Source organism: Salvia miltiorrhiza, chromosome 3 (genome assembly GCF_028751815.1).
Source record: "Salvia miltiorrhiza cultivar Shanhuang (shh) chromosome 3, IMPLAD_Smil_shh, whole genome shotgun sequence".
NCBI lineage: Eukaryota > Viridiplantae > Streptophyta > Magnoliopsida > Lamiales > Lamiaceae > Salvia > Salvia miltiorrhiza.
This window is the reverse complement of record NC_080389.1, coordinates 7,275,967-7,299,772: the sequence shown is the minus strand read 5'-3', so window position 1 is coordinate 7,299,772 and position 23,806 is coordinate 7,275,967. Positions and strand designations below refer to the sequence as shown.

General features: G+C 37.2%; 1 long non-coding RNA gene across 1 annotated transcript; it reads left to right on the top strand.

Annotated features, from left to right (window-relative positions):
• Positions 1 to 8,789: 8,789 nt before the first annotated feature.
• LOC131017295 (uncharacterized) lies at positions 8,790 to 9,490 on the top strand. Its single transcript, XR_009099533.1, has 2 exons — positions 8,790 to 9,016; positions 9,197 to 9,490. It is a non-coding gene; the product is annotated as an uncharacterized LOC131017295 (long non-coding RNA).
• The last annotated feature ends 14,316 nt before the right edge of the window (positions 9,491 to 23,806 follow it).

Sequence of the window (23,806 nt, the reverse complement as noted above, 5' to 3'; positions counted from 1 at the left end):
CGTGGTCGCGGGAAAAAGGCGGGATTGCCCTCTTTGGTGGGCCCAGACGTGATTTTTGCCCCAAAACCCCTTTTTCCCCTTTTTTTCTCATATCTTTCATCTTCCCCAACATTCAACACACTCTCCTACCTCCATACCCAAGCCCTAGCCTCCATAACTACACTCAACCACCAAGATTGGAAGGACATTGAAGAAGAGAGAAGATTGAAGGAAGCTAATTAAATAGGATTTGTCACCTCTTACTCTCTCTCTCTTTCATTTATGAATTTCCTTGAATTAAGTATTTTGATTGTAAGCATGATAGGCTAATTAAATCCCCCATTGGTTTGGGGGTTAGGCTAGTAGATTATGTAATGGATTGATTATTATGCTTAATATATGTCTTGATTATTTCCTTGTCTTTATCTTTTCAAGCCCTATATTTCTTTCTTTTATGGATTGTTGGCCACTTTCTATGCATTTCTCATTTGTGATTTGAATCGGGAGAGGATAATCATAATAGATTAGGAGCTTGAGACATATTGACTCAATAGACCGGGAGGTTGAGAGTTGGGTGAGAGTTTTTCGATCTTATTATGCTTTTGGGAGTTATAGGTTAGAAGTTGACCGGGGACGGCAACTATGACCCGTAATCTACCGTTTTAGTCGTCCGGGAGGGGGCTATAACTAGTTGGGAGATCACTCTAGATAAATAGGAATATCAAGACTAATGTTGAGCTAAATTGAAGTTCATTGCTAATCCATTGATGCCTAATCCCTAAACCATCTTCATCACTTGTTTAATTCTCTTTGTTTGTTTGATCTTATTTGTCTTTGAAGTTGCTAGATAATTGTTTAGATAATTGAACCTTTCACCTCATTGTTTAGTCTAAATAGCTCTAGCATAATGAATTAGGATAATCACTAGATTGAACTACTAATCCTTGTGGGATACGACCTTGCTTCCATATATTGCAACTACCCGTATACTTGCGGCGTGGTGAAAATATTAGCGAACAATAAACAACATCTTGAGTGCTACCACATAAACTTATTATCGTATCGGAACTAATTCCACCTGCAGGATTTAATACGATAAACTTATTAGTTCCTCAAGAGGATATTATTATCATGTTATTAGCAGGACACGGATCCTTATTGCGATATAATCACATGTCAAATAATAATTGCTATCACCCAAAGTATCGAGTATATTGAGTTTCAAGAGAACTCTCACCCATGATAAATCGAAGCATTAATAGTCAATATATTATTTACACCGATTAATCCAACTAAGGTTAAGACTATTTAAGTCGCCGAGATCTTGATTCTTAATTAGTCAGAATATAAGAATTCATCTCACTGTGATCCTGTTCAATACACGAAGGTACTAGCATAAATAAATAGCCAAGACAAACTATTTATCCATTTATGCTACAATCTAAACCAGCAACTCGTCCATAGTTGCCTCGATTGTGAACTCAATTTATATCTCAACTTTTTTCAATTATATGATCTTCTGTGATCTACACACACCATATAATCTATAGTATGAGATAAATTGGACTATAATAGGATTATGCAATAATAATATTTCAGATAGAAGAAACACAGTGAACAAAGGAACCAATATATACAAGCATAAAGACTTGCTTTCAGTATACAACCCTTCATCGGCGACCTTGAGATACTCGTCGAAAGTATCCGCACTGACGCCGGTGGCTAATTAGCGGATAGCCGCCGTGCATTTCTGCAAAGGTGTGAGAGAGTCCCGACCTCGGGCATCATGGCTCATCTGGAAATCCTCGACGATGCGCAAGAACAACTCCTTCTACATCCGAAAATGACGTCGAAAAAATGTAGGCTCGTACGTTGGATTATCGTCGAAGTAGTCTTGCATAAGACGTAAATGGGCACCCTCACGATCACGGTGGACGTATTGATGGTGATGAATAACACGTTCCGGCGCCGGTTGGGAGTACATCAAAGCAAGCAACTATTTCTGCTCCTAGAGCTCATCGATAATATTTTCCATGATCCCGTCGGATGAAGACGACGAAGTATCATCGAATAGCTTTATTTTTTAGTGTGTGAATGAATGAGGAATAGATTAAGAGTGGAAGAGAGAATTTTTATGTGTGTGTTTGAAGAAGAAATAGAGGTGTATTTATAGAATGGAAAAATTAAAAAAAAAAGAAAAAAAAGGAAGAAAACGACTATTTTAGCTGTTGGAAAGAGAGAGAGAAACAAAAGAGTTGTTCCACTTCTGTTAGGTCCGAAGGGTCTCGAATAGGTGTATGGGGGGAGGGAATACACCTATAGGCTATTTTTGTTTGAAGAACCAAAACGAAACTTCAAACATAAATTGACTCAACCTGTTTGCAGAAAAGAGTTTTAACCAAAACAGGGTTGACGACTGATACTGAATACTCTTCAGTAAGGAGTTATCAGTTAAGTCAAGGACTTTAACTGATACACGTAAAACTTCAGTCGAGTTTGATAAACAGAGATATGTTATGAATCTTTACTGACTATTAGAGGATAGTTCAGTTAGACTGATAACACACGCAGCGGAAAACTTTTGTTTTGTAATAGCCTGTGAGTTAAGCAAGTTGTCAGTCTTTAGGTTTCTCTTTGCTATTAATAAGTTTTCAGTTTTAAGAAGGTAAGAACACAAGTAAGAATGTAAGAACTGAAAGCTGTAAATAACACAGAGATTTTTACGTGGTTCGGAAAACACTTCCTACGTCCACGGTCGGTTGATCAGACCAACAACTTCACTGGGCAAGTGCTTACTGGTGCACTGCAAATCGATGCTCGTGCTTACGGGTGCATAGCAAACCTGAACATGTGCTTGCGGGTGCACACAACCGAGACGACTGAAGATTCAATCTTCAGTACCAACACACCTTATTGGATTTCTCACTCCTAGCACACACTGGGCACTAGGAGCTCACGGAGACAGAACACCTGTCTGAACTCCTTTTCGACACAAACACTCAATTCGGTAGGTTGAATAGAGGTTTGAAAACTTGCCAACTAAACCAGAAAGAACGAGTTCTTTGCAGTCAGTTTAACCTAGGCTTTGGATATACAATATTTGCCTAAGGTCTAAGAGAATATATGTAATCAACATGATTTTTGGCTTTGTGATTCTCTTCTTCGATTCAAACTTTGGAGAGGTTTGGTTTAGCTGAGTAACAAATTTGGCAGCGTTTCAACTTATGTTGTTGAATCGGTGAAGATTGAAGTGATCCACAAGCGCTATTTATTGGAAACGTCTTGAATAGATCAGTTGGTGGAGATGGTCTTCAAGATTTCTTCCGTTAGAGAGTAATTTGAACTTGGGCTGAGGCTTCAATCTTCAAGGTTCCTTGTTTGGTGAGAACGGCTACTTTGAAGAGCATGAGATGCGACATCTCTGAAAAGGTAATCACCAAAAGGAATGGCCTCTGCAGAGAAAGGACGATCCTGAGATCTCTGCATTTAATGCGGCTGTACTTCTGGAGTGCGTGGCTTCCTTTGAACGTTGAAGGTTCAGTCCGATGAAGAATGTTTAACTGATACTTGACTTTAGTATCAGTTCGCTGAATCCACGTGGCACGCATTAAGTAATCAGTTGAAACTGATCCTTCGAATGAGACTTTGCCTTATTCGTTACTTCAGTCTTCAGTCCTTCAGTCGGCATCTTCAGTCTTCAGTCTTCAGTCCTTCGTTCTTCAGTCTTCAGTCTTCAGAACAACAACTAAACTAGAAAAAGAACTCTAACACTTGAGTTCAAAACAGTTCTAGTCTATTACAATTGAGACCTATTGATTTTGGTATCATCAAAACTAGGATTATGATATTTCATTAAGTTCCCAACAACTTCAAAATTCAAATATTATTATTATTATTATTATTATTATTATTATTATTATTATTATTATTATTATTATTATTATTATTATTATTATTATTATTATTATTATTATTCTTTTTAATAAAGGCGCATGTAAAACACGCGCCAACCATTTTCTTCATCGGGGCTGCCCCGTTCCATCAGGCCACCCTCGTGTCACCCTCACCTACAGTGGGCGACCCGATCTCGGGGGTGACTCGAGTCCCCCATATGGGGTCCCTACTGCTGATGCTCTAAAATAGCGAAATTAAGAGTTAAATGCAATGGGGCACAATAAGTCCTGGTCAAAGGTTCCTACCCTCATTTATAAGTGCACAAGAAATTATACGGGATCCCTGTTTTATTTTTGGCGTCCCATTTTCTATTTTTTTAATTATTTTTCTTCAATTATAATTTATTGTGTTTTGGTATAATTTTAAAATAATTAGAGCACCCGCAACACTCTACTCGATCGCCTTACTAGAGTAGAGCGTTGCACTCGAGTAAGGCGTTGCGGGGGAGCCTTACTCAAGGCGTGCTCGAGCCTTCGAGTTTGCACGAGTGAGAGAGAGATATGGCGCGTGTATTGCACGCGCCTTAATTAAAAATAAATAAATAAATATAAACTTTGAATTTGAAGTAGTGCAACAGTTATTTTCCTTTTTTTTCTCTCTCTCTCTTTTCTCTCTATAAATACTACCTCCTTCCCTCATTCATCACACATCACAATCCACTCCTTCTACCTCCTTCTTCCTCCTTCAATTTTTGTTAAAAAATCCCATCTTTGTTCTTCCAAAAATGGCGGAACCCCAACATGATTCTTCGCCTGATTCCGACGATGTAGCTGAAAGGTTCATGGAGTGGATAGAGTTGCAAAAACAAGTGCTTGCTCCATACTCCTCCCAACCGGCGCCAGAGCCGGCGCATGTCAAACGTCCCCGATCATACGTACATCGTGATCGTGAGGAAGCCCATGTACGTCTTCTGCAAGACTACTTCAAAGACAATCCGACGTACGGTCCTACATTTTTTCGGCATCGTTTTCGAATGCAGAAGGAGTTGTTCTTACGCATCGTCGATGTTGTTCAAGGTGAAGATACTTTCTTCCATATGAGCACTGATGCACTCAGTCGAGACTCTCTCTCTCCTTTGCAGAAATGCACATCGGCTATTGTTCGCTATTTTAGTTAACACGCCGCAAGTGTACGGGTGCAATTGTGTATAGTGGCAAACAAGGTCGAATCCACAGGGACTAATGGTTATCAATGCCTACTATTAATTATTTTACTCTATCTGGATGAACGATTATTAAAGTTTTGATTTTGGAAAACAAACTTGAATTAAAATTAAGAAACACTAAAAGAAATCAAGCTGTGAAAATGCAAAGTAACAGAAGAAAGAGAGTTTCCCAATGCAAAGGTTTCAACAGATTCTCCTAACTAACACGTTTGATTCAATTAATAAGATAATTCCTAAGGCAATCTCAAAGTTAATTCATACCCACACCCGTGGCATATAAATCGTTGATTACATGCAAGGCTACCATCCCTGGATCACACTTCTAACATGTAACTCCTAAAAGTTCCTAGGATTAACGCCCTCACAATTATTAATTCCCTTTAGAATTAGAATAAAAGTGTTCTATGTTCTTAGTTCAGGTATTAATTATCATCTCCCGATCTCAAATTAAAACCTATGATAATGCTAAATTGGTGATCAAGCAATAAAGCATGCAATTATAACAAGAACATAAAAAGGAATATAAATCTCAATTAATTAAATCAACAGTCAGAAATTCGAATCATGTTTACTCCCTAAACCCTGGGAAAAAGAGATTCTAGCCACACATAGACATATGAACTAGAATACAATTCTCAATCAAATAAACAAACATTCAACAAGAAAAACCGTAGTAAAATCGAGAATCTTCAGTCTTGCTCTTGCTCTGTTCTCCGTCTCTCTCAGCTCTCAGGAAAAGTAAAATATGATAAAAGATGATAAAAGCTTTTTAGAAATAAGTTCTTGGGGAGTATTTATATGCCCTAGGTCTTGTAGCTCTCAAAAATACCCAAAATCGCTAAAAAAACGAATTTTGGGCGGAAATACGGCAACTCGCGCGGCCACGTCGCGCGGCCGCATGGCTGGCCCGCGTGACGAAACAGAACTCCTAACAGCTTTGCACAGCGATTTTGTTTTGGCTCGTTCTCTCTCGTCCGAACTCCGATTCATGATCCGTTTGCGCTCACGAACTCCAATTGAGACGAACTACAACTTGTATTTCAGCCAATTCTTCCAAATTCGGCTTTATTATTTCTGAAAATTCGTTCAAACACAAGCAAGTAACAAGTTCTTTACCATAAACGAATATAAGCTCAAATAGACCATCAAACACACAAAATCCTCACAACTAAGCATCAAAAATGACACACCAAGAGGTAAAAATGCATGTTTATCAATCCCCCAAACTTGAACTATTGTCCGTCCTCGGACAAAACAAAGATGAACTAAGAATGAATCAACAAGAGCGCAGAGAAAAGTGGATAACATTGTGGCTTCAGATTTGTCAACAAAAATAACGACATGCATTTGTATCTCTTATCATCAAGATATCACACTCATGACAAACTCAAATTATGGTATCAATGAATTGCAATCCTCACCAAAAAGATAAAGAATTTAAGATCTCTCAACTCTCAAGTGTCAATCAACATGGACGTGTATACGCTCAGTTCAAGCAAAACAAGTACTCAACCATAAGCTTGTCAATCGTCTCACCTCTCCACCACTTAATGTGTGCTCCTATAACTAAGATAAAAAGGTCTTTATTGAGGGTTGTAATGTAGGCTCTTTGGTAGGGTAGGATATATTTGGCTAAGTGACTAATAGATACTCTTAATGTAGCATAATCACCAACCTTATAAATTTCTTACTCAATTCTATCCTCCACCTTCTGCAAAACCAAATTTTTCAATACGAAATCATCACAACTCAACAATTATTTCTCATAACATTATGTCTCTCTAGTGCATCCTATGTACCCACTTTTTTCCAATTCTTTTCTCTTTTTTTTTCTTTTTTTTTCCTTTTCTCCACCATTCTTTTTTTTTCTTTTTTCTTTTTTTTCTTTCAACAACTTGTAGGGTACTAGGATTTTCAATTTAAAACCACAAAACATAACTCATGATCATTCATCTCCACAACCCAATTATCTCCTATCAAATAATCTCCAAGCTCCCACCCATAGCTAAATCAAAGAATATGGAAAAATAAGGCTCAAATGGGGTGAACTAGGACCATATAAAGATATAGGACAAATAAGGGATAAATAGGCTAGCAAAGATGACCTTCTATCATCTCAAAGTTATTAAGCACACTATGTGACCTCGAGGGAGAAACCAAGACAAGTTCTAGTGAGAAACATGCATGCTCGAACAATCACTCAAGAATAAGAAATAAGACTGTAAAAATGGTGACAGTCAAGGCTCAAAACTCACAGCTTATTTCATTGATTGCAAACACATAGAGACCATGCTTATCATTCATCAATCATGCTCAATCTCATCAATATCGACACAAATGCATGCAATATCACAATTTTAAAGCAGAAATAATCATAAGCCAATTATCCAACCAATCTCTACACAACTCACATCATCATCAAAGTATCATCACAGAGAAACTACCAAAGCAAGACTAAGAAGTCTCAACGACAGAACAAACAACTAAAACAAACAGTGCACCCACAAAGACACATCCCCCCAAACTTATTCACCACCAAGGAGAATAAGTTTGAAAAGGATTTGTGGGGCACGAAAACAAACAAGCAAACAAAAAGAAACGAACTAACCAAGATTGTGTTGCCTCCCAACAAGCGCTATTTTTAACGTCGTTAGCTCGACGATCCAGCAGGAATAGGTGGCGGCCACTTTTTGTAACAGCCCGGCTCCAGAGTTGACGGCTATCCCCACAGACCAACACGAGTCTTTTCTAGCGTGTTTTGTCCTCACTCGCACGCTCCCTGAGAAACTTCCCAGGGGGTCACCCATCCCGAAATTGCTCCAAGCCAAGCACGCTTAACCTTGGAGTTTCTTTCGTATAGGCACCAGAAAAGAAGATGCATCTTGTTGATATGAGTAGCCCAATCAAATCCTTTAAGCTCTCCTCAAATATGCAGTCCCATACCTGCATATTCTCGAAATCCCTCTCGTTCGGGTGTGTTCCGGTTCATCCCTGCGCCCCTCCGCTTGGAAGTCTTAACCGGAGCCGCTCTTTGTCCGTGCCTCTTTGCACCGGCGATCACTCCGTACTTCGTCCCCGGGCGTCATAGGCCCACCAGCTTCCGCTTGGTTCGTCCCCGAACCACACCGTACTGGAAGAGGTTCGGCTATGATACCACCTGTAACAGCCCGGCTCCAGAGTTGACGGCTATCCCCACAGACCAACACGAGTCTTTTCTAGCGTGTTTTGTCCTCACTCGCACGCTCCCTGAGAAACTTCCCAGGGGGTCACCCATCCCGAAATTGCTCCAAGCCAAGCACGCTTAACCTTGGAGTTTCTTTCGTATAGGCACCAGAAAAGAAGATGCATCTTGTTGATATGAGTAGCCCAATCAAATCCTTTAAGCTCTCCTCAAATATGCAGTCCCATACCTGCATATTATCGGAATCCCTCTCGTTCGGGTGTGTTCCGGTTCATCCCTGCGCTCCTCCGCTTGGAAGTCTTAACCGGAGCCGCTCTTTGTCCGTGCCTCTTTGCACCGGCGATCACTCCGTACTTCGTCCCCGGGCGTCACATATATTATTATTATTTGTATATTTTAAGTAATTTCATATATATGATTAAAGTATGGAATGAGCTATGCATTTGCATCATGATTTAAATTGGTTTTCATTAAATCCAATTATTAAAGAAAGACGAGTAAGAATATTGTTGGTGTTCTTAACTCAAGAGAAATGTTTTCAATTATTTATTCATTAAATTTTGAAAACCCGGCTAAGTGAATCATAGAATATTAAGCACTACACCATGACTTAAGATTAGATTCAAGGAGACCTATTAAGAATAGAATTTCTTGTAGGCTTTATGAACCAAGGGGATTAGCGCTGCTTTCCCAAGACGAGTTTATGTGATTATGATCTTCAGGCTTTGCCTATCCAGGTGGGCTTACTTTCCAAATGTATAAAGTATGATTGAGTTATTAAGCTCTAAATGTTTCAATGAATTGCAAACTGTTTATTTAATGAAATGCAAACTGTTTATCCAATAAAATGTTTATGAAAATGCATGCCCACTGAGTACATTAGTACTTAGCCCAAAAATACTTTCAAATGTTTTCAGGTTGGCTGGCCGGTGCTGACGGGACTGAGCTGAGGCTAGGGTTCAATTTCTATGTAGACTTCCGCTGTAGTAATAACTCTTATACATCTTTTGTTTTCTCAACTTAAGATGACTTCATGTCGAGCTTCAATTTAAAATTTCTAGTTTCGAGTTAATGAACGTCGGTTGTCAGAAACATGAAACAAAACTTGTGATCCAAAGGGGCCTAGCCCGACTCGTTATCTTATTATTCGGGTTTTAACAAGGTTGTTCCTTGTTTATTTCTATGAATTAGTTGCACCTCGATTATATTTATTCCTTCAAGAATTGGGGTGTGACATTTTTCATCAAATTTGAGTACATCATCTGTTGCGAACCAATGATAAGGTGGTTTTCCAACCTTCGAAATTTCTTGAAAACTATGGTCATCCTGTGAACAATCAAAAGTACTACCACACCCCAAAAAGTGTTCATCAGATGAATCAAAATTAAAATCAAAAGATGGAGTTAGATAAAAGCTAAAGAGACAAGCCTTCAATGATTTCTCTTGGTCGATGCAAGTGTCAACTACATTTTTAAAAGGGAATTGAGGAGTATCTTTCAAAAAACTTGTTCGCTATTTTATTAACACGCCGCAAGTGTACGGGTGCAATTGTGTACAGTAGCAAGCAAGGTCGTATTCCACAGAGACTGAATTTACCAATTCCTATCCTAAATTATTATTCCTCTATCTGGAAAATCGAAATTGAGAGTTTTGTTTTTAAAACTAAATAAATAAATAACAGGAAAGAAAATAAATCAAGCTGCGAAAATGCGGAGTAACAGATAAGAGAAGATTTCCCAAGGCAAAGGTTTCAACAGATTCTCCTCACTAACATGTTCAATTCAATTAATAAGATGATCTCCTAAGGCAATCTCAAAACTAGTCTATACCCACTCCCGTGGCATACAAACCGTTGATTACATGCAAGGCTACCGTCCCCGGATCACACTTCTAACATGCAACTCCTAAAAGCTCATAGGATTAACGCCCTCACAAATATCAATTCCCTTTAGAATTAAATATATGTGTTCTATGTTCTTAGTTCAGGTAATAATTATCATCTCCCGATCTCAAATTAAAACCTATGATTATGCAAAATTGGTGGCCAATCAATAAAGCAAACAATTAAAACAAGAACATAGAAAGGAATAACAATCCAATTTATTGAATCAAACAGTCAGAAATTCAAACCATGTTTACTCCCTAAACCCTGGGAAAAAAGGATTTCAGCCACACATAGACATATGACTAAAAATCAATATGTCAATAAAACTATAAAACATTCAACAATGAAACCGTAGTAGAATCGAGAATCTTCAGTTCTTGCTCTGGCTCCGTCCTCCGTCTCTCTCAGCTCTCAGGAAAAGTAAAATATGATACAAAGTGATAAAAAATTGCAGAGAATAAGTTCTTGGGGAGTATTTATATGCCCTAGGTCTTGTAGCTCTCAAAAATACCCAAAATCGCTAAAAAAATGAATTTTGGGCGGAAATACGGCGACTCGCGCGGCCACGTCGCGCGGCCGCATGGCTGGCCGGCGTGACGAAACAGAACTCCTGACAGCTTTGCGCAGAGATTTTGTTTTGGCTCGTTCTCTCTCGTCCGAACTCTGATTTATGATCCGTTTGCGGTCACGAACTCCTCTCGAGACGAACTACAACTTGTATTTCAGCCAATGCTTCCAAATTATGCTTCATTATTTCTTAAAATTCGTTCAAACACAAGCAAGTAACAAGTTCTTGACCATAAACGAATATAAGCTCAAATAGACCATCAAACACACAAAATCCTCACAACTAAGCATAAAAAATGACACACCAAGAGGTAAAAATGCATGTTTATCAACCCCCCAAACTTGAACTATTGTCCGTCCTCGGACAAAACAAAGATGAACCAAGAATGAATCAACAAGAGCGTAGAGAAAAGTAGATAACATTGTGGCTTCAGATTTGTCAACAAAATTATCAACATGCATTTGTATCTCCTATTATCAAGATATCACACTCATGACAAACTTCAAATTATGATCTCAATGAATTGCAATCCTCACCAAAAAGATAAAGAATATATGAACTCTCAACTCTCAAGTGTATCAATTCAAAAAGGACGTGTATACGCTCAGTTCAAACTAAACAAGTACTCATCCATAAGCTTGTCAATCGTCTCACCTCTCCACCACTAAATATGTGATCCTATAACCAAGATCAAAAAGGTCTTTATTGAGGGTTGTAATGTAGGCTCTTTGGTAAGGTAAGATATATTTGGCTAAGTGACTAAAAGATGCGAATCAAAGTAACATTATCACCAACCTTATAACATTCTTACTCAATTCTATCCTCCACCTTCCACAAAACCAAATTTTTCAAAATATACTCCACCACAACACAACAATTATTTCTCATGATATTATGTCTTTCTAATGTATCCTATGTACCCATTTTTTTCCACTTTTCTCACTTTTCTTTTTATTTTCTTTTCTTTCTTTTTTTCTTTTTTTTTCAACGACTTGTAGGGTACTAGGATTATTTTCAATCAAGATCAAAGTACATAATCCATAAACACACATCTCCACAAACCAACTACCCCATAACAATAATTTCCAAGCTCCCACCCACGGCTAAACCAAATAAAATGGAAAATAAAAGGCTCAAAGGGGGCGAACTAGAATCATATATAGTAATAGGACAAATATGGGATATATAGGCTAGCAAAGACGGCCTTCTATCATCTCAAAGTTATTAAGCACACTATGTGACCTCGAGGGAGAAACCAAGATAAGTTCTAGTGAGACACAAGCATGCTCGAACAATCACTCAAGAAACAGAAATAAGACTGTAAAAATAGTGACAGTCAAGGCTCAAATCTCACAGCTTATTTCATTGATTGCAACAGCAAGAGACCATGCTTATCATTCATCAATCATGCTCAATCACAACAATATCGACACAAACGCATGCCACTTTCACAAGTTTTAAACAGAAATCATCATAAGCCAGTTATCCATCCAAATCCCTACACAACTCATATCTCCACCAAGGTATCATCACACAGAAACCACCAAAGCAAGACTAACGAACTCAACAACAAAACAAACAAAAACAACTAAAAAGAAACAATGCACCCACAAAGACACATCCCCCCAAACTTATTCACCGCCAAGGAGAATAAGTTTGAAAAGAAATTGTGGGGCACAAAAACAAACAAACAAAACAAAAAGAAACGAACTAACCAACATTGGGTTGCCTCCCAATAAGCGCTATTTTTAACGTCGTTAGCTCGACGATCTAGCAGGTGTAGGTGGTGGCCACTTTTCATCAAATTTGAGTACATCATCTGTTGCGAACCAATGATAAGGTGGTTTTCCAACCTTCAAATTTTCTTGAAAACTATGGCCATCCTGTGAACAATCAAAAGTACTACTACACTCCAAAAAGTGTTCATCAGATGAATCAAAATTAAAATCAAAAGATGGAGTTAGATAAAAGCTAAAGAGACAAGCCTTCAATGATTTCCCCTGGTCGATGCAAGTGTCGACTACATTTAGGACATTGCACTCTTCAACACTTTTAAAATTTTCATCCTCCAAGCTCATCTCAACTTTTCGAACTTCTTGCTCTTCTTCTATCGCTTGAGGCTCTTCATATGATGTATCACATTCAAGCTCATTGGTCATACACTGCTCTTTTGGATTCACCACGGTATTGCTTGGGAATTGGTGCGACTGATCTAGATTGCTAATAGCAGTGACTATTTGAGCCATCTGAGTCTCAAACACCTTCATCTGAGTCCCTAAAGCAGCAGTAGTAGACTCAAGCTTCTCCATCCTCTCATTCGACTTGGAGATAAATTTTATCAATAGCTCTTCCAAATTAGGCTTCTTCTCCTCATTGATGACTCCATTGGTGACAGAGAAGCCTGGTGAAGCCAAAAACGAGTTATTCGGGCACCCTCCATGATAGACCTGTTGCCAACTCTGATTGTTTCCCTGATGTACTCTTTGAAATCCACCCTGCTGAAAATTCCTGAAATTCCAATTGCTGACAAAATTTGCCTCTTCCATCATCATCGGATTTTTCACAGCTGACTCCATCTTAGCAATACTCAAAGCATTTATCTTGGAAGACAATGCAGAGATTTGAGTGGCTCATTTATCTTGGAAGACAATGCAGCGATTTGAGTGGCTAACAAAGTAACTGAATCAGAATTTGTGGTGGCAGCAACATTCTCCAAATATACCCTCTCGGCTGGCCATTGATAGCATGTAGTGCCCACGCTATCAAAAATCTCCATCGCTGCTCATGCACTACCTGGAAAAACTCTAGAACCAAAAAATAAGAACCAAAAGAAAAATAGAGAAAATAAATAAAAATAACAAAAAAAAAATCCAGACTAGTATCAAATAATCAACAGATAGTACTGATAAAAATCAGTCCCCGACAACGGCGCCAAAAAACTTGTTCGCTATTTTATTAACACGCCGCAAGTGTACGGGTGCAATTGTGTACAGTAGCAAGCAAGGTCGTATTCCACAGAGACTGAATTTACCAATTCCTATCCTAAATTATTATTCCTCTATCTGGAAAATCGAAATTGAGAGTTTTGTTTTGAAAACTAAATAAATAAATAACAGGAAAGAAAATAAATCAAGCTGCGAAAATGCGGAGTAACAGATAAGAGAAGATTTCCCAAGGCAAAGGTTTCAACAGATTCTCCTCACTAACATGTTCAATTCAATTAATAAGATGATCTCCTAAGGCAATCTCAAAACTAGTCTATACCCACTCCCGTGGCATACAAACCGTTGATTACATGCAAGGCTACCGTCCCCGGATCGCACTTCTAACATGCAACTCCTAAAAGCTCATAGGATTAACGCCCTCACAAATATCAATTCCATTTAGAATTAAATATATGTGTTCTATGTTCTTAGTTCAGGTAATAATTATCATCTCCCGATCTCAAATTAAAACCTATGATTATGCAAAATTGGTGGCCAATCAATAAAGCAAACAATTAAAACAAGAACATAGAAAGGAATAACAATCCAATTTATTGAATCAAACAGTCAGAAATTCAAACCATGTTTACTCCCTAAACCCTGGGAAAAAAGGATTTCAGCCACACATAGACATATGACTAAAAATCAATATGTCAATAAAACTGTAAAACATTCAACAATGAAACCGTAGTAGAATCGAGAATCTTCAGTTCTTGCTCTGGCTCCGTCCTCCGTCTCTCTCAGCTCTCAGGAAAAGTAAAATATGATACAAAGTGATAAAAAATTGCAGAGAATAAGTTCTTGGGGAGTATTTATATGCCCTAGGTCTTGTAGCTCTCAAAAATACCCAAAATCGCTAAAAAAATGAATTTTGGGCGGAAATACGGCGACTCGCGCGGCCACGTCGCGCGGCCGCATGGCTGGCCGGCGTGACGAAACAGAACTCCTGACAGCTTTGCGCAGCGATTTTGTTTTGGCTCGTTCTCTCTCGTCCGAACTCCGATTTATGATCCGTTTGCGCTCACGAACTCCTCTCGAGACGAACTACAACTTGTATTTCAGCCAATTCTTCCAAATTCGGCTTCATTATTTCTGAAAATTCGTTCAAACACAAGCAAGTAACAAGTTTTTGACCATAAACGAATATAAGCTCAAATAGACCATCAAACACACAAAATCCTCACAACTAAGCATAAAAAATGACACACCAAGAGGTAAAAATGCATGTTTATCAAGCTACATTGAGCTACATTGAGGAGTATCTTTCAAAAACTTGTTCGCTATTTTATTTACACGCCGCAAGTGTACGGGTGCAATTGTGTATAGCAGTGACAAGGTCGAATCCACATGAACTAATTGTTATCAATGCCTATTCTTAATTACTTTACTCTATCTGGAAAACCGAATTGTAAAGGTTTGATTTTTGGAAAACAATTTCAAAATTAAAATAAAGAAACACTGAAAAGAAATCAAGCTGTGAAAATGCGAAGTAACAGAAGAAAGAGAATTTCCCAAGGCAAAGGTTTCAACAGATTCTCCTAACTAACATGATTGATTCAATTAATGAGATAATTCCTAAGGCAATCTCAAAGTTAATTCATACCCACTCCCGTGGCATACAAATCGTTGATTACATGCAAGGTTACCATCCCTGGATCACACTTCTAACATGTAACTCCCAAAAGTTCCTAGGATTAAAGCCTTCACAATTATTAATTCTCTTTAGAATTAAAATAAATATGTTCTATGTTCTTAGTTCAGGTATTAATTATCATCTCCCGATCTCAAATTAAAACCTATGATAATGCTAAATTGGTGATCAAGCAATAAAGCAAGCAGTTATAACAAGAACAAAGAAAGAAAAATAAATCTCAATAAATTAAATCAACAGTCAGAAATTTGAATCATGTTTACTCCCTAAACCCTGGGAAAAAGGGATTTAGCCACACATAGACATATGACTAACAATCACAATCTCAATAAAACTAATGAACATTAAACAATGAAAAACCGTAGAGAAGTCGAGATTCTTCAGTCTTGCTCTTGCTCTTGCTCCGTGTCTCACAACTCTCAGGAAAAGTCAGAATATGATCAAAGATGATAAAAGGTGCAGAGAATAAGTTCTTGGGGAGTATTTATATGCCCTAGGTCTTGTAGCTCTCAAAAATACCCAAAATCACTAAAAAACCGAATTTTGGGCGGAAAAACGGCGTCTCGCGCGACCGGGTCGCGCGCCCGCGCGCGGGCAATTAGCCTCCGGGGTTAGTGCAGATGTATTTGACGAGTATCTCAAAGTCACCGACTCCACTAGGCGTGTATGCCTCAAGAAGTTCTGCAGGGCAGTCATCCGGGCTTTCAGAGCTTATTACCTGCGCCGGCCAACGCCCACGGACGTCCAACGCCTCCTTCATATGCACGAGGCGCGACACGATTTTTCAGGATGCTCGGGAGCTTAGACTGTATGCATTGGGCGTGGAAGAACTGCCCAAAGGCGTGGCACGGTGCCTACACACGCGGTGATTAGGGAGAGCCCACCTTGATATTGGAGGCCGTTGCATCCCACGATTTGTGGATTTGGCACACCTTCTTCGGCGTCGCTGGTTCAAACAACGACATCAATGTGCTGAATCAACCGTCTCTCTTCTCCGACGTGTCAGGAGGAACGGCGCCGCCGGTGGTCTTCCATGCCAACCAGCGCGAATACCAGATGGGCTACTACTTGTGTGACGACATATATCCGGAGTGGCGTTGCTTTGTCAAGAGTCCACCAATGGCGGCCAGTCCGGAGGAGGCGAGGTTCAAGAAGATGCAAGAATCGGCATGGAAGGATGTCGAACGCGCCTTCGGAGTCCTTCAGGCCCAGTGGGGAATCATTCGTAGTCCGGCGCGCAACTGGTACGTACAGCACCTCAATGACATCATGTTGTGTTGCATCATTCTCCACAACATGATTGTGGAGCACGAATGTGAAGCGGCTCTCAATTGGAGAGATGACAACGAGGCGTCTAGTAGCACTTCGACGGAGAGTGTTCGACAAACACCGGTGTCCTTCGAGGACTACGTGCGAAGAGATTCAATTCTTCGAGATAGACATCTACATGCTCAGCTCCGAAATGATTTGGTGGAGCACCTTTGGGCACGTTTCGGACCTCTAGGGCCAGAGTAGTTAATTTTTAGAAAATGTTTTTATTTTATTAAAATTTTATTTAATATTTAGGATTTTATAATTAATGCAATTTGAATTTGAAGTTATTAAATTTGAGCAATTAAATTTAAATGAAAAGCATAAAAATCAAAACTAAAAAAATCAAGTAGGCTATCAAGTAACCCCAATGTAGCACTACTTACTCAATGTGGTCTCCCACTATCAAGTAGACTATCAAGTAAGCCCATTGCAGATGCTTTTAAGTATGATTTACTAATCTAATTTATTATCTAAATTTTTAATTAATAATTAATTATTACTATTAATATATTCAAAGTTAAGGTATATATATAAATTTAATTTCAGTATTTTTACTTCGGGTTTATTAATATTATAAGTTTTTTTTTTCTATTTTTATGACTAATAGTGAAATATTTCATAGTGGGACGTGACTAGACACAATGGGAACGAGGATTCCATTTGAATAATATTACTTATTTATGATTAGGTATTAATGGTGGATTATTTACGCACATGTATTGGTATAATGTTGAAAATTTGGACCTATTACTCTATACATAGGTGCGTTTTCTTTAATTAATAAATTTATTATGAGAAAATAAAGCATAACAAAAATGTATGCTTATAAATTTCTCTTTTTTTTTCTCCTCATTTTTTACAAAAGAGAAATTCACTATTTTTCATTCTTTCTTTTCACTTTAAGGAGAGATAATATTATCACACAAAAAATGGAGGGATATTATACCTCCTTGAAGTGAAAAGAATGAACAAAATATGGTGAAATTTTCTTTTGTAGAAAATGAGGGAAAATAAATGAGGTATTTAAAAGTACTCCCCCCCGTCCTATGAATCTTGATGCATTTGTTTTTAGCACGAAAATTAAGGAATTGTAGATTAGTGTTTAAAGTGTGTAGATAATAAAAGTAGAAAAATGATAAAGTAGAAGTGTGTAGGTAATAAAGTAGAAAAGTGATGATTAAGTATAATTAAGAACCCTTATTTTTTTAGCTAATTATTACTATATTTAGAAATGCATCAAGATTCGTGGGACGGCCCAAAAAAGAATATGCATCAAGATTCGTGGGACGAAGGAAGTTTAAATTTTTATTATCCCTCATTTAAAATTTATCAATCGAAAAGAACACACCCTAGGAAGAAAAAAAAAGTTACTACTTTATATTTCTATTTGGAGTTGGAATAATTCATCTAGCTAGATAATCTAACCAGCGGAGGCCAATACATTCTTGACACGTTTTATAAGGTTTATGATCACGGATTTTTATAATATTCCATAAACTAGTGAGTAATCGGTCGAATTTTGACGAAAAAACACTTTATATATAAATTATAAATATAAATTAATATTTTATTTCAATGCGATAAAATTAATTCATTGAAAGAAGTATTAAAAGATAAATAAATTTTCAATAATAAAATAAGTTAAAAGAGAATAATATTTGTTTGATTTTATTTTAATTTAAATGTTTAAAAAGTTAATTTATATACCCATATACTTTACAAACTCGTTTAAAAAGTGATTTTAGCTTCATGTTCTGGTCTCAAATTCATATATAGTAATACTTGTTAAATACCTAAATTTGTTTAAATACTAAGTGGTTATAATAATTGGTTATATGTCTCAATAAAGAATAAGAAACATAGAAGGATTTCTTTGTACATATTGATTAATGTTTGAACAGCTTCAGAATTAAAAATAAATAATATCAAAAGTGAGGTTCGATCATGAATTTACATTTCTCAAAAGTATATATCATATACTTGTGTTAATTATTTATATAAAAGAACATGTCTCTCCAACCCAATTAATTTTTTTTATTGAAAATTAAGAAGATAAATATATTTTGAGGCAAATATTAAAATAACCATTTTGCTTAAGCAAAGGTTAATAATAATCATAAAAATAAAAATATATTAATTCTAAACAATTTTACCAAAATATCCTTAAATTTTAAACTTTATCAAAAATTTGAATAATAAATTTAAATAGCAATACTTAAAATCTGAAAAGAAACCCCAACCCATTCCCATCGTCTCTCTTTTCCGTCAAGGTGCAGACTTGTACTGTCGTCGCTTGCCCTACCTTCTATTATCAATTTTTATATAAAAAATAAAAACAATATCATAGAGAAAGAATCGAAAGAGATTGTAGAGGAGAAGGAAAAGGAAGTGGGGACGACGAGGTGTGATTGTCGTTGCAGAGACGAAACAAAAGAGGAGGACGGCGACGGCCCGAAAGTATTAGCAAACAAGAAGAAGAGAATCAAGGGGAGGTGGTGGTGGGAAGGGCCGATGGTGCCTGGTTAATTGGTCAGAAAATGAAAAGGGAAAAATGTGTGTGTGTGTGTGGGGGGGGGGGGGGGGGGGGGGGGGCTGAATTGATGAGAAAAGAAAAGGGGAAGGTTGGTGGGGGAAGCCGAAGAAAGGGGGTGGTGGTTTGGGGGGTGGGATGGTAATGAGCGAGAACAGGAAAAGGTCAAAAGGGAAGGGAAGGGGACGGGAGGCCTATGGGCTAGGAGGGTGGGTTAAATTTTACTCCCTCCGTCCCAATAAAAGTGGCCATCTTTTCATTTTGGTTTGTCCCACTAAAAGTGGCCACTTTCCTAAAATGGAAATATTTACTTTAATTAAGTCATATTAATTAAGTTAATTAAAGCTTCTAACTAAACCTAAACACAACTCAAATACACACACAAACACACGCACACTCGGTCCCTCCCCCCTCCTCCCGCTTTCTTCATCTCTGTCTCATTTATTCTCCGGCGAATGACAGCAGCGCCGGCCGCCGCCCCGTCCCCGACCTCCCTCTCACTCATCTCTGCTCTCTCTTCACACGGCGGCGTCGATTCACGGTCGCATCTGCTCTCTCCCTCTCTCGTCGCCGGCCTACCTTCCCATATATCTCGTCTCTCTCTCTTCACCGGAAAAAGAAAACCAGGTTGGGATGGAAGTCTGGGGCCGCGATTTGGAGGCCTAGGGCTCCGATTTGGGAGAGCTGCGGAGTATCGATTTGGGGGCCTAGGGCTCCGATTTGGGGCGAGCAGCTGGAAATCGATTTGGGGGCCTAGGGCTCCGATTTGGGGCGAGCAGCTGGAAATCGATTTGTCTCTTTCCTTTTTTTGGTTTTTGATTTGGGGGCTCTGCCATCGCCGGTAAACCAGATATGGTGGCGCGATTTGGGGGCTGGTTCGACAGGAGAGAGAGAGCTCGACGTAGGTGAAGTCAGATGTGGGTGTCTGGTTCGCGATGATAGGACGGTGAGGGGCGACCGCCGTCGCCGGCGCCGCCGTCCAGGTGCAGTGAGAAGGAGAAGAAGTCAGATGGTGAAAGTAATTATCTCATTAAACTTGGTGGACCACACTCAATTAACTCATAACACTAAGTTTCTTAATCTCCGTGCCCAAATAAAAGTGGCCACTTTTATTGAGACGGGGGGAGTAATTCATTTTTTATTGTTTTTTTAATGATAATTTTTACAAGGATAAAAGGGTCTATTTATATAAAAAATGGTCTGAATTAAAATATTTGTATTTCTGTGGTTGTAATTAGCCTTTCCTTAAGTAAACTGGTTATTTAGAAATATTAACACACATATTTTTCTGCATAGATCCATAGAGAAAGCTAAGTAATTTGAGAATAGAGAATTAATAACCACCCTTAGATATAGTAGATCGGATGGTTTAGGTAATTTGCGTTAATTAATTTAGAAATAATAGTAAAGGTTAAGTTGGTAATTTCTTTTTAATTGTAACCGTCCTTACCTTATTAATACTTGACCAAATCTTGTTAATTTTGGTAGATTAAATTCATATCTCTATTTCGGTGGTTTTTTTCTTTTTTTCTTTTTTAATTTTGAAGATTATATATTTGAAAGATATGTTTCATATCAATATTTAAAAAATATTAAATGAATCTGTAAAGATTTCACTGAATTAATTTGTAAATCTATATATTAAAAAATAACTTTCAAATTGAGTGACAATTATGCGTTTTTTATCATTTAGTTAATTAAATAGTTGGTTAATGTTGTGTAATTTATTTTTTTTCATTTTATGATATATTTATGGAATTTAATCATATTAGTTTTATTTGTCGAATTGAAGTGTTGTTTGATTTTTTCTTACGTAATAAATTTAACAGAATTAACATAACTTATTTTTTGTACCTTTATTCAAAATGTTTCGTGTTAATTATTTTAGTTTATAGCAGTAAAAAAATTCTAATATTTTATTTGAATGTTCGTAAGTTTATTAAGCTTATTCGAAAAATTTTGATGTTAAATATTTTTATGATTCTCAATCAAATATCAATTATATTATTCATTCTAATATTTTATTTGGATGTTTGAAAGTTTATTAAGCTTATTCAAAAAAATTTGATGTTAAATATTTTTATGATTCTCAATCAAATATCAATTATATTATTCATTCTAATATTTTATTTGGATGTTCGAAAGTTTATTAAGCTTATTCGAAAATTTTTGATGTTAAATATTTTTATGATTCTCAATCAAATATCAGTTATATTATTCATTCTAATATTTTATTTGGATGTTCGAAAGTTTAAATGAACAAAATACAAGGAAAGCATATGGACTCAAACTACATGAACTACAAAACCAATAAATTTGCATAACAATTTGCGGTGAACTACAAGGAAATGCATAAATCTGCGGTGGTGAAACTAGAGAAGATATAACAATTCTAATGCAAGTTGCAACCGTCTAACTAAGAAGATCCGAAAAGTTGGAAGGCCTCATACTAAACTGAAGTCAGTTTGCACAAAATCAACCGGCGACGAAGCGGCTTGCCATGGCAGGCAGCGTCAGCTCTCAATCCTCGGCTGAGGGAGTACCAGCGGCGGCCCGGACGAATAATTGTGCGACGGGCGGCGCTGAGGCGAAAGGGCGGCGGCGGTGCTTTATGGTCAGCCACCGTCTGGCCCAAGGAAGGACGAAGGTAGGAGAGGCGGCTGCTTCAGATGGCGTGAGTGTAGAGATGAGGGGGTGGTGGTGGTCGCCGGCGAGGTGACGTTGGGAAACGACTGGTCGTGGCGGTGCGGCGAGAGAGGAAGAGATGGTGGAACCAAAAATGAAATTGTTGCTATGAAATCGAAGATGTGAGATGGAGGAAGCGACTGGTCGTGGCTTTCTAATTAAATTGAAGATCTGGGAATGGAGGTGGAAGCGTGAAACTCGGATAGTGGAAGATATGGAATTGTGTAAAATTCCTAATTACACCCTCTAGACCGTAAAATTTGAGAGCATTTATTTTTTCACGCATTTTTGTTGTTCTTTTTTTAATTATTCGAGAATCTTGTAGCCGTCAGATTTACTAGATCTAACGCTAGAGAGTAATTCTCTATTCTCTACTAATGTGGAATTCTCTATGGATCCCTCCCCTATATATATATACACATATATATAACAAAACACGCAAGGGTGTGAGGTTAGGTAGACTCCCAACCACAAAATAAATCAAATCAACTAGTATCGCATACATGACGCTGCCTAAAATGCTGCATCTTTATATCTTTATTATGTAAGTCGATGTTGAAATTTGACTTATTTATGTGTGTATTTATTTATTACAAATATAATATTGTCAAGAGAAATATATTAGTTAATTTTTTTAAAAAAACAAAATTTGAGCTCGATTAACGTGATGGGCTAGCCCGAAACTCAAACATTTAGGGTTAGGGTTGAAAGTTTCTAACACGAAATTTTTTTCAACCCAATTAGCCTGCACCTTAATAACCCGTAATCCGATAGGGCTAGCCCGAAACCAAATGGATTTGTCTGATTGACATCCCTATCCACAACAGTAATCCCCTTAAAGTGGGTTCTTAGATGGTCCCCACCACTTAAAAGTCACTTTCCCCATAGTGGGGCTCTCTAATTTATTTTTCATTTTAACTTTATTTTAAATGTATTTCTAAATTAAAGTGAACATTAAATTTAACAACATAAATTTCACTAAAAATTAAATTAGATTTTTGAATTTGCAATCAAAATTTATATTATATTTAAAATTTAAGATTATAATAGTTAAAAAAAATATAATAATTAAACAAATTTACAATAATATAAAACTATACCATAATTAAAAATGGATTCGTTCATTAAACAATTTATTTAATCATAATAGATTAGGAGCTTGAAACATATCGACTCAATAAACCGGGAGGTTTAGAGTTGAGTGATAGTTTATCGATCCTTAATTTGTGCTTTTGGGAGTTATATATTAGAAGTTAACCGGGGACGACAACTAAGTCGGATGAAAAATATACACGAATTTAGCAATATTTATACAATTACAATTAATCTTCGTCATGATTAGATAGCATTTGTAATTGTAGAATGTAACATTAATCTAATTTAAATTAGAATTTGTAAAACAATACAGAATATATAGGCAGTAGATGACACTAAGTTATTAGGACACTCCTAAGTATCACAATTTTCAAGCATCCTCTAATAGGACTTTCGTGAGCATCCTATTATGGTGAATGTCCTATTATGCATATTGTGACTAGCACAAATACGACTCTCTTTAAAAAGGTCCTACACAGGTGAAAGTCCTATTATATATATAACATAATAGGACATTTATGAGAGTCCTATTAGGGGAATTTTGTTGTGACAATAATAAAAATTGTCATTTGTACATTATTTTATGACAATAACTTTTTTTGTCACTGAAAAGTTATTGGTAATGACATAAATACAATTGTCACTCATATTATCGCCACTAAAAAATTGTTTTTTTTTTTGGGTAGTGATTCCTTGAGGCGGTAAAAGTTAATGACTCCATTGGTCAACAGTTAAAATAAATATAAATAACAAAAAATCTAAAAGTATAAATAATAAAAATTTAAAAGAAGTGCAATTGTTTCGAATTAATTTAT